General features: G+C 34.0%; 1 protein-coding gene and 1 pseudogene across 3 annotated transcripts in view; one reads left to right on the top strand and one right to left on the bottom strand.

Annotated features, from left to right (window-relative positions):
* The window catches only part of SLC26A7 (solute carrier family 26 member 7), a 273,392-nt gene that overhangs the window by 53,793 nt on the left and 202,968 nt on the right, over nucleotides 1-16,631 (top strand). Inside the window, exon 1 of one of the 3 annotated variants that reach the window (XM_074269713.1) lies at nucleotides 8,758-8,893. The exons of the other annotated variants lie outside the window; for them this stretch is intronic. The gene's annotated coding sequence lies outside the window, so the exon portion shown is untranslated. Of the gene's footprint in view, nucleotides 1-8,757; nucleotides 8,894-16,631 lie in introns of those variants that run through there. 3 annotated transcript variants of the gene reach the window in all.
* Nucleotides 12,419-14,144, bottom strand: LOC141544040 (ornithine decarboxylase pseudogene; annotated as a pseudogene).

Here is a 16,631-nt window from a genome sequence, read left to right as displayed (position 1 = left end):
GAACAGAGACCTGTGTGTTCCATATGTCCAAGCCTTATCTATCCAAGTCACCTTAGAATTTAAGTTGATTGTAAAATTCTCTAAAAAACACCAAATACCTCTTTGGAAGGTATTCCTACCATCACCAAGTAAAGAATTACTTGACAGAATCAAGAAAATGCTATTATAGTGGTAAATTTGACAGGAAAGTGGGATTTTGAAGATTTTCTTTTTTCAATATTAATTTAAAAATATAAATATTATAGTTCTGTATAAGATGCCAAACATTATATAATTATAATAAATCAACAAACAGTAGGTTTATTAATTTATTATATATAATTACATATATGTATTTTTAAAAATTATTATTATTATTATTAATTAAGTCTACTATGTACCAGATGCCATACTAGTCATGGGAGACAGAGTCAGATTGTGAGAGGGCTTTAAATGTTAGATTACGAGTTCATACAAAATACAATAAGAAAATACACTGAAGATGTTTTGTTTTGCTGCAGAAGAATATCATAATTAGGCTTATGGTTCTATAAAAATTACTTTGACAGTTATGTGAAGGATAAACAAGAAAAGAGAAAGAGTAAAAGCAGGGAGAATTATTAGGATTAAGTATTATAGTCTGGGCAAAAACCTCTTTTTCTTCCTCTTCCATATTTCCCTTGAGGTTGTTTTTACTGTTTTGTTTCTCCAGACAAATTTTGTTGATACATATTTTTCAAATCTATAATGTAGATATGATTAGTATAGCAAGAAATAATTTATTTTAGGTAGTATTTTAACTTTTATTATATGTACATGGCCCAGTTGTGAGCATTAATATCTCTCCAGCTATTTAGGTCAGCCTTTATTTCTATAGAGTTTTGTAGTCGTATTCATATTTTTCTAAATCCACCAATTAATCACTTCCTATACATATACATATATATATACATATATATATATATATATATATATATATATATACAGCAATATTTTATGTAGTTATTTTAGTTTAAAATATTAAAATGGTTGACAGTGTTGTTTTCCTATTTTTCTCTTTTGATTAAATCTATTTTAGTTTTCACTTGGTCTGAGATTATGATTATAACTCCTGTTGTTTTTTTTTAATCTAATAAATTCTACTCTTGATCTTTGTGTATGTGTATCTCCTAATTCCTGTCCCTCCTGATCTTTATTTCTACCTCCTACTTTGCCCTCCTATTACTAATCATCTCTACCTTACCACCTCTACAAAATGTCCCTTATCCTTTCTCCTTGGCCTCTTGTTTCTATCTGAATTTAGATTTTTATAGCTATATATATATATATTTTCCTCTTTAACCCATTCCCAGTGAGAGTAGGGTTCTATAACTACCAGCTACTCTTCCCTATATAATTCCTATGTCAGTTTTTCCTCTTGTGGCTCATCTATATAAGATAATTACTTTTTCACTTTTTCTACATGATTTTTATTTTTTTTAATCACATCATATTCATCTCTCTTCCAATCTTTCTCTTGAATTATCTGATTATAATGACAATCTTAGAATGCAATTCACATTTCCATGTATAAAAAGCCAACAGTCTGTCTTTATTGAGTCCCTTGTAATTAGTCTCTAGTTATATTTCTCTTGCATCTTCTATGTCTAATTTTCTAATACAAAATCCTGAAATATTCATAGAATATTCTTTTTTATTTTGGTTAGGATTATGCTTAACTTTGTTGGGTTTGCTATTTTCATCTGCAATGCCAGTTCTTTTGCTCTTTGCTATATTGTATTCTAAGACTGGTGGTCTTTTAGTGTAGCTGCTTTTGAGTCTTCTGTGATTCTAATTGTGGCTTGGCTGGGGGTTTCAGAATTTTCCTGTGATGTTCCTGTAGGTTTTCTTTATAGAACCTCTTTGAGATGGTAATCGGTGGATTTTTTCTATTTCTACTTTCCCCTCTTGTTTTAACACTTCAGAACAATTTAAAAAAAAATGATTTCTTGTATTATTGTATCAAGATTCTTTTTTATTCATAGCTTTTAGATAGTTTGATTATCCTTATGTTTTCTCTTGACCTATTCTCTAGATCAATTGTTTTTCTGATGAAATGTTTCACATTATCTTTTTTTCCATTTTTTATATTTTATTATTTCTTGGTTTCTTATAACTTCTCAGGCTTCCCCTTGCCTAAATTCTAATTTTTGGAGGAGTCATTTTCTTCTTTAAGATTCTAGATCTGGGTCAGCTAGATGATACAGTGAATACAGTACCAGCTCTCAAGTCAGGAGTACCGAGTTCAAATCTGGCCTCTGACACTTAATATATCCTAGCTGTATGACCTAGGCAAGTCACTTAACCCCAATTGCTAGTTGGTTGACTTTTTTTTTTTTTTTTTAATCTTCTTGTTTTTCTTGTATTGTTCTTGGTTTTTGCTTGTTTTCCTCCCTCAATTTCTCTCATTTGATTTTTGAAATCTTTTTTTTTTCCATGAATTCCTTTTGCAATGATAACCATTTGATGTTACTTTTTGGGATAGGAGAGTCTTTTTTTTTTTTTTTTTTTTGCTTCAATATCTTCCTCTGAAGATGAACCCTGGTCTTCTCTATTCCACAGTAACTTTGCCTATACCATTTGCCCACTCATTTCTTTCTTTTCTTCTCTTCTCTTCTCTTCTCTTCTCTTCTCTTCTCTTCTCTTCTCTTCTCTTCTCTTCTCTTCTCTTCTCTTCTCTTCTCTTCTCTTCTCTTCTCTTTTTCTTTCTCTATTTATTTTTAAAAAAATTTATAGTAGCTAGTGCAAATCACCTCTAGGCCTGGAGTACAGGGGATAGTGCCTTTGGTCTTCCTTCATTTCTCTCCTCTGGCCTAGAACCAAACGGGAGAACTATGCCCTTTTGTAAGTGTGCATAGTCAATTACTGTACCCATTCAACTGCTTCTGCATTCACTCGGTGGGTGGGTGTTGATTCCTTCTTAGTCAGGATTGTGTTTCAGAAGCACACCTGGTATTCTTTATCATCAGAGGTTCCTTCAATCTTCCCCTGCTTAGATGCCTGACTCCCCGCATTGTATGGGGAGTGAAAATTGCTGAAAATTTCCTAATACTTTAAAATATTCTATAGTTATTTTGAAATGAATTTTTCTATCTCTGCTAGATTTTATTGGTGATATACAGAAATCCTGATGATTTCTGTGGGTTTATTTTATATCTTGCAACTTTAAGTTAATGTTTTCATTAATTTCAGTTGGCTCTCTTTTCCAAATTTATCTGTCTCTCTAGTATTCTTATGCATTACTCTCATATTCTTTGATCCACTAACATGTAAAATATTTCATCTTTAACTCCGGGTATTTTCATTTTCTGTCACTTATACCTTGAACATTCTCCTGCCTCATCCCTGCCTCCAAGTTTATCTGGCTTCCTTCAAGTCACCAAAAATTTCACCTTCCACGTGAAGCCGTTCCTGATGCCCTTAATTCTAGTGCCTTCCTTGTCTAGATTATCTCCAGTTTAGTCTCTCTATATCTTGTTTGTACATAATTGTTTGCATATTATCTCCCTTATTAGACAGCTCAAGCTCAAGCTTTTATTTATATACCCAATATTTAACACAGTGCCTGGTACAATGAGGGTGCTTACTAAATGCTTGTTGACCAACTGAAAAGAACATTGACTGAAGTTAAGAGGATTGGGAACACTGCCCCTGTAACTTCCTGGGTGAACATAAACCTCTGTGGAGCTCATTTTATCATCTATATGAAGAAGGTATTTGGCTTGATGGTCCCTGAAGTCCCAGATCACTGGAATTGCATTCAGGAAAACGAGTTCAAATCCTGTCTCAGATTCTATTTGTGTTACCTTCACCAAAATCTTCAATTAACTGCCATAGGCTATTGGCTGACTGACACTAAATTAACCTTAAAGACAAATCCATTGAACTGTGTAAACTTCAAATCTAGATTATCTGCATAATTCACAAACTCAGTCTTGTTTTCACATTGTAAAATGTGAATAATATAGTACCTACCTCACAGGGTCATTGTGAGAATCAAATGACACAATATATTGTCAAGACTTCAGCAAAATTTTAAAGGAATATATAAATGTTAGCTATTAAATGTATGATTAAATATATAAGTGTGAATTTGGGATATTGATTTCTTTTTCCTCACTTTTTTTTTTTTTTAAGCAATAGAGGGTTACCAAGAAGGTGCTTGAGAAATATTCATTCTTAATTTTCCAAAAGCAAAGAATTTCAAAACACCATAAATGTTGTTTGTAGCAGCATTGTTACTTTGGTACCTATTTTCATTACTTCATTTATCCCTATGTTATGACTTGGTTCTTGTCTTGACTTCAGCTATGAGACAATGAATTATTAAGATTAAAGTTCTCTTTGCTTTTAAACATTTCATTTGCTATTCCTACACTGAAGACCTGATTATTTGTTCACAAGAAATTTATCACTGTAGCTGACATTTATCCACAGGAGATGAGTAATAGGAGTCAATTCAACACTAAGTACAGGAAATCTAATAGAATGATTTATTAAGGGAAGCAAAAAGATATAGGACAGAGACATTGGCAGTGTCAGTCATGCAGTCAACATAGGTCAAGCATTCCTAACTCAGCAAGAGAATGGCAGTCTGACAATCAGAGGGATCATTCAATCTCTTTTATAATATAAGAGATTTGATAAAGAAAAGTAAACAGCTTACATATTAGGGTATGTGGGTGGGCAGCAAGTAGGAGAAACTGGATAGAGTACATTTTGTGCTTTTTGCCACATACCCAAGACAATATTTAAACATTGTTCTAACATTGTTCTTCTTTCAGAGCATAACCTCCTCCACAATATGTTCTTTCTTAATATGGTACAAGATGGTCATTCTTCTATCTGATTCTCCGAGCATAAAGCAATAAATACTTCTTAATCTCTTATGGTACAGGTGCTTGGAACATGCAAATGGTTCTTGAGTCATAAGGCTCAAGGCTCCAGTCCATGGGCCAAAAGCCATTAGTGGTTGAATGAAAATTAGTTAAATATCATGTGAGGTAGTTTTTATGAAAAACAAAATTTGTATTTATCATCCCATTATTCCTGTTTTTAGGATACAATTTTCTAATAAAATAAACAATTTCATTCAGTCATTTTATTCAAGGAATGTGTATTGAGCACTCAGTGTCAAATCAAGTCAGTTAATGAACATTTATGAAGCACCTACTAGGTGTTAGGAACTAGGTGTTAAATGTTGGGGCTAAAAAGTAAAGCAAAAACTCTTGTTAAGGACTTCACAGTCTATTGGGTAAGACGACATGAAACAACTATGCACAAATAAGAAAGTGGATAAATTGGAGTCACTCTCAGAGGGAAGGCAGTAGCATTAAGGCAGATCAGTAGAGTATGAGATTTTAGCTGATATTGAATGAAGTCAGAGAAAAAGGGAGTCAAAAATGAGAGATGCTTGTAAGGAACTACACTAGGTACTGTGGAGATATGGAGATAGATGAAATAAGGCCTCTGCCTTCTGGGAAATGACAAACTAGTAGGGAATATATGTACCTTTCTGAGTAAACTAGGAGTGTTCAGTTGATAGTGAATCTGGATATTGAAGGATAATAGACAGAGAAGAACACATTGGCATAAGGGAAGACAAAAGCATGAATATTATGAAGTGTGGAATATACAAGAAATACAAGTCAGCAAAGGGTAAGCTTGTAGGGAATGCCCTGAAGAATGCACTGTAAAATGGTAAGAGATGAGGTTGAGAAGAAAGGCTAAGTCCAGATTGTAGGCAACCTAATGCTCATCTAAGAATCACAGAATTATAGAGTTTGAAAGGATCTCAGAAACTATCTAGGCCAAGGATTCTTATTTTTTAATTTCTAATTTATGGAATAAAACAACCACTTGCATAAAATAGTACAATAAAAAAGATGATTGTATATTAAACTGCAAACATACTTTGCACAATTTTTTAGTCCTTTCAAATATACAACAAAATTATCATGAGGTTTCTTTTTTCTTTTTTCATTCCTTTCCTTTCTGATTTAGAAATGGCTACTATTAGGCACAAATAGGTACATATGTATATGTATTGTATGTATCTATATATAAACATAGATGCATGTAAAATTATCTTATATTTTTTTTATTTATCATTTATTTCTCTGGATGTAGATAGGGTCTTTTTTCACATGCTCTTTATATTTTAGGTACTCACAAAGACAAAATAATTTATTTATTCAGAGTCCAGGGCTCTTAAACCGTTTCTTATTAGGGATCCCTTTGGCAATTTGGTGAAGTCCATGGCTCATTTCTTGGGAAAATGTTTTTAAATACGTAAAAATATACATAGGATGACAAAGGAAACCACTGAAATGCATTGAAATGCAGTTGTCAAAATTTTTTTTTGGGGGGGGAAATTAAAAGGCATTTTACTGTTTTTATTTTCTTGTAAATTAAAAAAAAATTAAACTTAAATATAAAATGACAAAAAAACTGCCATGTACAGACACAGCAGAGTATAAAAGATGATGCAATATAAAACAATAAACATATTTCAAGAAAGCCTATATAATACATATAATATATACATATTGTTTTTAAAGCTGCTCAGCATTTCTTTACTTCCATGTTGTTTTTCTTTTGTTCTCTATGTACTTTTTACTTTTTTCCTTCCTTCCTCATACCACCCTAAAAAGGTGACAATTAAGTATGTTTTTAAAAACTATATATAATATCTTTAAACATACATACACATACATATAAACATATATATATATACTCATATACATATATGTAAAAACATACTGTATTTATTTTCTCCTATCATTTATTTTTCTGAAGCATTGAATAGATAGCATTTTCCTTTAGAAGTCCAAATCTTTCCGTGTTTTTCTAAATCAACCAGCTCATCATTTCCTACATTAGAACAATATTCCAACCTCATCATATCTTATCTGAGAAACTGTGTATTTAAGATCCCCACACTCCCGCCTCCCCACAATTTTCTGCATTCCTTCTATTCCTTCTACTTCATCAATGCTCTCACCTTATAGTATAGTTTAAGATCTGATATTGCTGAATTGACTTCATTACATCTCTCCTTCATTCCCCACTCCACTCCCAAGCAGGCTATAGTTAAGAAAGTATATATTTATGTATACATATGTGGATATATACATATATCCATACAATACACCCCTACACACAGCCTTTCCTATCCTTGCAAAGTCTTTGCTTTAAATCTGCTCCTTTACTTGTCTTGCTATTACTTAACCTCCCCCAATCCATGGATCCTTCCTTTTTCTTCTTCCCTCACCCTTTGCTTCCTGGTCTCCCCATCTCTCTCCCTTTATTTCTTTATAGATTTTTGGAAGATTCTATACTCTTCATGGTATATATGCAGTGTTGCCTATTTAAACCATTCCCAATGTGAGTAGTTTTTCAGAACTGTGAGTGTTCCTCTGCCCTCTAAAGTTTCTGTGTCTATTCTTCCTCTGCACTTCATTTGTATAATATGATTACTATTTTTACTTTAACTCTGCCCCAATCTTTTGTTTGAGCTACCCTATTACTGATATCTTAAACATATGCTATCCATTTCCCATGTAAAAAACCAATGTGTCCATGTTGAATTTCTTGAAAATGATCTTTGATATTGATGATTTTGATATCAGTTCTTATATAGTAAATTTTCTACTAAGTTTGGGTTTGATTAATAGAAAGTCCTAAAAATCTGCAAATTTGTTGAAAGTCCATTTTTTCTCATTCAATGTTATAATTTTGCTGGATATGATATTTTTGGCTGCAGGCCTAGTTCTTCTGATTGTTAGTAGATATGATTACAGGACCTGTGATCTTTTATTGTGACTGCTGATAAGTCCTGTACAAGTATAATTGTAAACTCCATTGTATTTGAATTTTTTTTCTTGTTTCTTGCAAAATTCTCTCTTTGATGTAGCAGTTTCAAAATTTGGCAATAATATTCCTATATGTTTTCCATAAAGGATCTCTTTGTGGTGACTGCATGGCTATTATTATTTTTTATTTTTTCTATTTTCTCCTCATGTTCTATTACTCACAGAACATTTTTCTTGGATTATTTCTTGCATTATTGTGTCAAGAATCCTTTTTTGGTCACAACTTTAAGGCAGTCCAATTATTCTTATACTTTATCTGTTCTTTAGATCTGTTCTTTAGTTGTTCTTATAAGATTCTTATAAGATAAAAATAAAGGTTTACATTCTTTTCTAATTTTTCATTCTTAACAATGTTTTGTTATTTCTTGATCTCTCACAGCTTCACTAGCTTCTCCTTGACCAATTCTTGTTTTTGAAGAGTTATTTTCATTGTTGAGACTCTGTATCTCCTTTTCTAGTTGATTAACTTTTTTTTTCATAACTTGTTTTTCTTGGATGGTTTTTATTAGTTCGTTTTTCCTCAATGAAATGTCTCTTATTTAATTTTTAAATTCTTTTTTGAGTTCTATAAATTTTCTCTGGCTAGGGCTAAATTTTCACATTACTCTTTGGGATAGAAACTTTTTTTTTTTTTTTTACTTCAGTGACCTCTTTTGAAGAACCCTGGTCTTCTCTGTTCCCAGGTAGCATTCTTTCTTCTTTGACAAATCATTTTTTAAAATAAGAAATCTCAGTGTAAGCACTTCTAATTGTGGTATGGGGTGGGGTAGGGGAGCTTCTCTTCAGCTCTCCCCTCTGACCTGGAATTCCAAACTGCAAGAGCTCCACCCTCCAGCAAGTACCTACAGCCAGCAGTGTCCCTGCGCCACTATCTCTGCACTCATGGATATATTGATTTCTTCTCACTCAGGGCCAAGTCTTTGCAGCACACCTGGGTCTGTTGTCCTGATTAGGATTAAGCTGAGATTCTCCCAGTCTTTCCAACTCCAGAAACAAACCAGGTAAAAATTCCTGTGGTTCCTGTTTAGGCTCCAGCCACACCCAACTAATCCTAAGAATTCCCAGTTGGTGTTTCGTTGGGAAGCCAGAAATGTTTGTGCTTCTTAGGGTTAATCCCTGGCCTGGGGTCTTTCTTCAGATATTCTTGTGTTGTACTTGGAGCATCCCTGTTCTGTTCCAAGTCTTCTTGAGTTTTTACCAGTCTATGTTTGTCCTGAGGCACACATTTGTTTTGTTTCTGGTGTGCTGGAGCCCCTGCCCCACATCCCAAATACCAAGAACTGATAAGCAATACAGTGAAGCATGAGAACATCCTACCATAAAATATCACTGGTGGAAATCTGGGAAACTTGAAATTTACCAACCTACTGAGACATCTTCTCAGAATTCTCCTCTCTAAATTTATTTGTATAAAAAGCATTTTATGTTTCTGGTCATATAGCTTCTGTGTCTGTTTTGGCAGGTATTTCCAGGGTATTTTATGTTGTCTAGGCATTTTAAATAGTGTAAAGCAATATTGAATAATATTGCTGAAATGTACTGTAGTTTCTCAGTTTTTCACTTTTTATTAAATCTATTTTATCTTTAACTTTGTCTTTGCTCATGATTATTATCCCTAAATTTTTACATACTAAATTCTACTCCTGCCCTTTATTTTATCTTTGTGTGTATTTCTCATTTTTATATTGTTTCCTGAAAGCAAAACATTATTGAATGCAAACTTTTAGTCTGCTATCCATTTCCATTTTGTAGATATAACCCATTCACATTCTAAGAAAGAAAAACTTTTATATTTTCCTCCTTCTTGTTTTTCCTCATCCTGTCCTTTGCATGCAATTTACCTTAGCAAAGTAGCTGCTAAGTCTTATGGAATCCTTATTGTGGCTCCATGATATTTACAATTTTTTTTTTCTTGTTGCTTCCAATATTTTCTTCTTAATTTGGAAGCTTTGAAATTTATATTATATTCTTGTAACTTTTCTTTCTGGGATATCTTTCAGGTGATGATTAGTAGATTTTTTTCTATTTCTTCACCTTCTTGTTCAAGAACTTAAAAGTAATTTTCCTTGATAATTTTTTGTAATATTGTATCAAAATTTTTTTATATTGTAATTTACCCATTTTATGGGTAAATTTGTTAAGTAGTCTGATTTGCATTATTCTTTAGATCAGTTGTTTCTCAGTCTTTCCTATTTTTACATTTTCTTGATTTTGTTTTATGATTCCCCCCCTCCCCACCCCAGGCTGGGGTTAAGCTAGGAAGTGTTAAGTATCTGAGACCAGATTTGAACTTGGGTTCTCCTGAATTCAAGGCTGGTGCTCTTTCCACTGCACCATTTAGCTGCTCCCTGTTTTATGATTTCTTAATGTCTTATAATGTCATTAGTTTCTCCTTGCCCAATTCTAGTTTTCAAGGTATTTTTATTTTTCTTAAGTTTTTGATTCTCTAGTTCCAATTGTTTGACTTTTCATAATTTTCTATATTTCCTTGGATTGCTCATATTTCCCCCTCTAATTTTTCTTGATCTCTCTTACTTAATTTTTAAAGTTCTTCCATAAACCATTTTAGCTCTGGGATCAATTGATGTTTATTATTGAAAAAAAGTGGCTTTTTAAGTTCTATTAACTTCTTCTGAAGATGAACCCACATCTTCTCTAGCCCCATAGTAACTATGGAGCTAGTTATGGTTGGATTTTTTTCCTCCTTTGATTACTCATTTTTATTTATCTATTTTTTATTATTATTATTTTAAAGCAGCTATTAGTATAATCAAGTCTAGTCCTGAGGTACAAAAATAATTCCCCAAGCCTCAGGTCCTTCTTACTGTTACTTTCTGAGGTCTTTCTCAGGGTACAACCTTTGGCTCTTTTTTCACTCCTAAGCCTCAGCAAGGGCCTTCAGCCACACTGTCCCGCAAATGATCTTGTTCCCTGTGATTTCTCTGATGGCTGCAAGCTACAACTGTCCTCTCTGCCCCCGAACTGAAATCAGGGACTTTGATCTTTGATTTTCTGCAAGTGCCCACAGAGTTCCTGTCCTTTGCTATTGCATTCAGCAGGTGTGTGGTAGCTCTTCCTGGCAAGCCACAGTGGCATCTGGTCAACATATATGTGCTTGGCATGCCTTAACAATGGAAGGTCTTCCTGTCTTTTATTCATTTGTCAGGCCCCACACAAGAGGAAAGTTTCTAACACTAGGGCTTCCTCTCAATCTATATCTATCTATTTATCTATTTTTTTTATTGCTTTGAATTTATTGAGTTGTCACTATTGACATTTTACATTCATAATTCAACTTGCAACTGTACCTCGTTTCCTAGTAGCAAAGATGGGGAGAATGGAGGGAAAGAAATGGAGTTTAAGGTCTAAGAAGGAAATGATGTAGTCATTATGCATTTTCTTTGACTCAAAATTATCTTTTAGCTAAACAAAGTTGTCCTATTACCTCAAAAAGTAAGTATGCAAGGACATTAAATAGACATTAGATAATAGTCAATTGGCTTTGGACAATGTTTTTGACCTATAGTTACAATTTTGGTAGCAAAAAAGGCTGGAAGATACATATCTCACTTGAGTATGTCTTTTTTATTTATTTATTTTAAAAATTATTATTATTTTTTATTATTTATACTTTTTTCATAGTATATATGCATGAGTAATTTTTCTTTTTTTATAATATTATCCCTTGTATTCATTTTTCCAAATTATCCCCTCCCTCCTTCTACTCCCTCCCCTTGATGACAGGCAATCCCATACATTTTACATATGTTACAATATAACCTAGATACAATATATGTGTGTAAATACCATTTTCTTGTTGCACATTAAGTATTAGATTCCGAAGGTAAAAGTAACCTGGGTAGATAGACAGTAGTGCTAACAATTTACATTCACTTCCCAGTGTTCCTTCTCTGGGTGTAGTTATTTCTGTCCATCATTGATCAACTGTAAGTGAGTTGGATCTTCTTTATGTTGAAGATATCCACTTCCATCAGAATACATCTTCATACAACATTGAAGTGTACAGCGATCTTTTGGTTCTATTCATTTCACTCAGCAACTTGATTATGTCTTAATCTTTTTACTTTAACCTTCCACTTGATAGCTTTTCTCAATCTTGATAGCCTTCTTTCCTAGCCATATACCAAATGGCAGGACAGAATTGTACTCATTTTGACATATTTTTGGATATAAGTACAGGACCTTAAAATAGTAAATAGAAATACCTTGGACCTTGGACCATTACAATGGGAGTTCAAAATAAATACACCTCCACTCCATATATATCTCCCAAGAATAAAATCCTTGGCTGAAACCTTCAATTGAAGAAACTGAATTCATTCTATGTATTCATGGTTACTTCTCTTAATGGGATTATATGCAAACCAGTTTTGAATGACCATAAGAATTTCCCAATACCTAATTATTTCAATACACTTTTATTTTAAAACAGATCACAACACTAAGCTCAATCCCATTCCTTTATTATACAAGTTACAAATGCTTGCTTAGCAGCTGAGGGGCAATCTTTTAGAAGCATATTTGAAAAGTGAATAAAAATCCATATAAAACAAATAATCAAATAGTTTCCATAGGAACACAGATAAGTGTGACCCCATCTCTTAGTCTTCCATATTGTTGCACTTGTGCCAATTCTATTCTTAAAACATTTAAAAACTCTAGCAGGAATTAAGTTAATGATGCCCCAAAATGCTCTAATTCAAGCTAAACTTGCAATTAATGGCTACAAACAGCTTCTGTACATTAATATTAGCTAAAGTACAAGTTGTTGAGTGATGTTCCATTCCACTTTCCCAAGCACAAGATAATGGCAAAGTGTTGATATTCTGATCCTCTACTTCTGCCGGAAAACCTTGGTTCTTGATTTGTTGCATACATTGCCATGCTGACCCTCATCACATAATAAATAGTAGGTCTCTGGAATCCATTAAAAGTAGAAGCAGCAGCAACAGTATAAGCACCCATGTTTTCAAACAGCATCCAATCTCCTACATGCATTTCTGGTAAATCATAGCGTTCAACAATTCGATCAAGGCCATCACATGTTGGTCCCCATAAGCTAGAAGAATAATACTTCTCATCTGGTTTAACATGTGCATAATCAAACAGAATGCAATTAAATGATCCATATACTCCATCATTTACATAGTACATAAGGTTTGGTCATTTGCGTCATCTTCATCATCAGAACCTAGTCTGTTCCTTTAATACGAATTTTTTGGCAATGATGTTAACTGCAAGCATGAAAGCTGATGCAACATAGTATCTGCCTGGTTCAGCTATGATTCTCACTACAGAGTCAGAAGGAAAATACTTGTCCAATGCTGGATTGATTACACTTGAGATCTCTTCAAACTTAAGCTTTACATCTTCAGACCCAGGAAAGCCACCACCAATATCAAGAAGATACATGTTGAAACCAAACTCCACCCCCATGTCAAAGACACATCGGGAATCAGAAACTGCTTGGACAAAAGTTTATGGATCAGTACAACCACTTCCCACGTGGAAACTAACTCCAATAACATCAATATTCAGTTCCTTTGCTCACTCAAGAAGTAGCCTACTAGTTTTGAGAGTGGCACCAAATTTAACACTTAGTCGACAGACAGCTTTGGAGTCATCAGTGGCAATCTTCAAAACAAGCTTTGCCTTTGGATGAGCTCTGGCAACTTTCGTTAGCTCTACTTCACTATCAAAAGTCATCATTTGTACTCCATTGTTGGCAGCATACTTAATTTGTGACACTTGTTTGAATGGATTTGCATAAATTATCCTCTCTGGAGCCACCTCAAGACTCTGTACTAATTGTATTTCAGTCTTGCTAGCACAATCAAATCCTGCTCCTATAGTAGCAAGTGTCTTCACTATAACCCTGCCGTCATTACATTTAACAGCATAAAAAGGAGTTACTCCAGGAAGAGCTTTGTACCATCTCAAATGTTTCTTTAGGACGTCACCAAGGTCAGAAACATAGAAGGCATCTTTATCATCAGAAGAAGAAACTTCATTAATTTTCTGGTCCAGAATATCCTTTGTAGTAAAGCCTTCATCAAGGAAATTGAAGTTAAATTCATCATTGCTAAAGTTGTTCGTGGTTTCTTGGTGTTCCTTTAAAGTGCAACAAAACGGAAAACTAAAAGATGGAATTTAAAGACAAACTATTTTCAGCTTTACACCGAAGGTGGTTTTCCAGGAGGATAAAATCCTGTTAGATACAAGGCTACAAATGTCCCTTCGATGCACTGGATGTTCTCTTAAAGGGCATGGATGGAGTGGGCAGACCCCATGAAGATGCTCAAGATGAAAGGAATTTGATGGCTACAATGCCTTCCCTCCAACCTCTACCCCAATTCAGCTGCCTCCTGCCCAGTTGGAGGAGCCACGCCGAGCCGCCAGCCCAAGGTGGCACAAGAGCTGGTGGCAGAGGAGCTACCGGCGGTGGAGGCTGAAGGGGTCTGACTTCAATCTATATATTTTTAAGGCTTGTTGTATCTTGATACTGCAGAGTCATCCTAGAGATGTTTGTACTTCACTCAGGCTAAACTGTCACTTCTGGAATTTGGCACTACTTGGAATCTTCTCAAATTTTTCTTTTTTTTTTTTTCTTAATAGTATTTCATTTTTTTCCAGTTACATAATAAAGACAGTTTTAAACATTTATTTTTGTAAAATTCTGAGTTCCAATATGTCTCCCTCCCTCCCACCAGCAAGCACTTCAATATAGCTATACATCTACAATCATTTGATACATATTTCTATATTAATGAGGCTGTGAAAGAAAAACCAAGAAAAAGGGAAAAAAAAAAACAAGAGAAAGAAAAAGCAAACAAACAAAACAAACAAAGGTGAAAATAACATGCTTTGAGATCAGCATTCAATCTCCATAGTTCTCTCTAGGGATGTGGATGGCATTTTCCATTTTAAGTCTATTAGATTTGTCTTGGATCATTATATTTCTGAGAAGAGATAAGTCTGTCATAGTTGATCATCATGCAGACTTTGTTACTGGTTACACTGTTCTTCTGGTTCTGGTCACTTCACTCAGCATCAGTTCCTGTAAGTGTTTTCAAGCTTTTCTGGATTCAGCCTGCTCATCATTTTTTATAGAACAATAATATTCCATTACCTTCCCATACCAGAACTTTTCCAGCTGATGAGCATCCACTCAATTTCCAATTCCTTGCCACCACAAAAAGAGCTACCAAAAACATCTTTGTACACGTGATTCCTTTTCCCTCTTTTATAATCTCTTTGACATACAGACCTGTAATGGCACTGCTGGGTCAAAGACTATGCACAGTTTTATAGCCTTTTGGGGCATAGTTCCAAATTGCTTTCCAGAACTGGATCAGTTCACAATTTCTTCAACCATGCATTAGTGTCCTATTTTTCCCACATTCCCTTGAACCTTTATTATTATCCTATCATTTTAGCCAATCTAATGGGTATGAGGTGGTATTTCAAAGTTGTTGTAATTTGCATTTCTCTAATCAAGAGTGATTTAGAGCATTCAAATTGTCGTAAGGGAACAACTGCTATTTCTGCTGCTCTGAGACTTTTTTTTTTTTTTTTTTTTTTTTGGAAGAGCTGAAAATTTTTTGACCTACTCTACTATATTTCCAGAATCCTATCAAAATATTTTTAAAAACCAGTAAGTTAATTGTCTCTAGATGAAGAACTCTTGGTCTAGTCAACCCTGTTCTTGGAGGATAATATTTCTACAATCTAACACAATGGTTGTCTAGCTTTGGAAGACCTCCACAGAAAAGGTACCCACAAACTTTAGAATTTCTCTTTTGAATCACCTTAAATGTTAGGAAATTTCCCCTAATACCAAGTTTAAATAAATTGAACACTTTGGAGCTTCTATTCATTGTTCTTTGTTCTATCCTCTGGGGACAAGTTGAATAAATTTACCGATATGCTGTAGAGCATGCAGAAGTCTCAGAGAAATCAGGGTGGTAAAAGGCTCTAGGATTATAGAATATTGGCACAGATTGAAGAAAAATGGTTCTTGTATGCAGAAAAGAAACCTTTGGGGTACTCATAAAGTTATTTGAAGAGGGATTCCATTTGCTCTACTTGGCCTCAAAGGATAGAACCAGGAACTAGGAGGTACAATTTGCCAAATGTAGGTTTGACTGCTTTCTTAAGCCCATAAGTCATCTGAAAGTAACATGTGATGCTTTGACAGGTGGTGGTTTTTTCCTTTAAAGTTTTCCTGTAAAGGCTGAATGACCACTTTCTAGGCATTGTATACAAAGGGGATTCCTATTCTTCTGTGGGTTGAACTGATTAGTTTCAATGGTACCTTTCTATTCTGAGATCGGTGATTTTTATGACATCTCATCTGTTCCACAAAATATTTTAAATACTTGAAGACAGGTAAGAGGTCTCTGCCTAAATGTTCTCTTCTCAAGGCTAAACACCCTTAATTCCTTCAACTGGACTTTCTTCGCATAGATCTTTCAAGCACAGTAGTGTCCTTAAAAATGCAGCACCAATCACAAAAATTCAACTCTATAGTTAGGAGAATAAACAGAGGAAAGAAAAGGAATTAAGCATTTATATAGTGCCTACTATGTGTCAGGCACTGTGCTAAACACTTTACAGATATCTCATTTGATCCTTACAACAATGCGTCTGAGTTAGGTACTGTTATTATCTCCATTTTACAGTTGAGAAAATCTAAATAAACAGATGCAAAGTTATTTC

This window comes from Sminthopsis crassicaudata, chromosome 1 (assembly GCF_048593235.1).
Source record: "Sminthopsis crassicaudata isolate SCR6 chromosome 1, ASM4859323v1, whole genome shotgun sequence".
NCBI lineage: Eukaryota > Metazoa > Chordata > Mammalia > Dasyuromorphia > Dasyuridae > Sminthopsis > Sminthopsis crassicaudata.
This window is presented reverse-complemented; position numbering and strand designations above follow the sequence as displayed.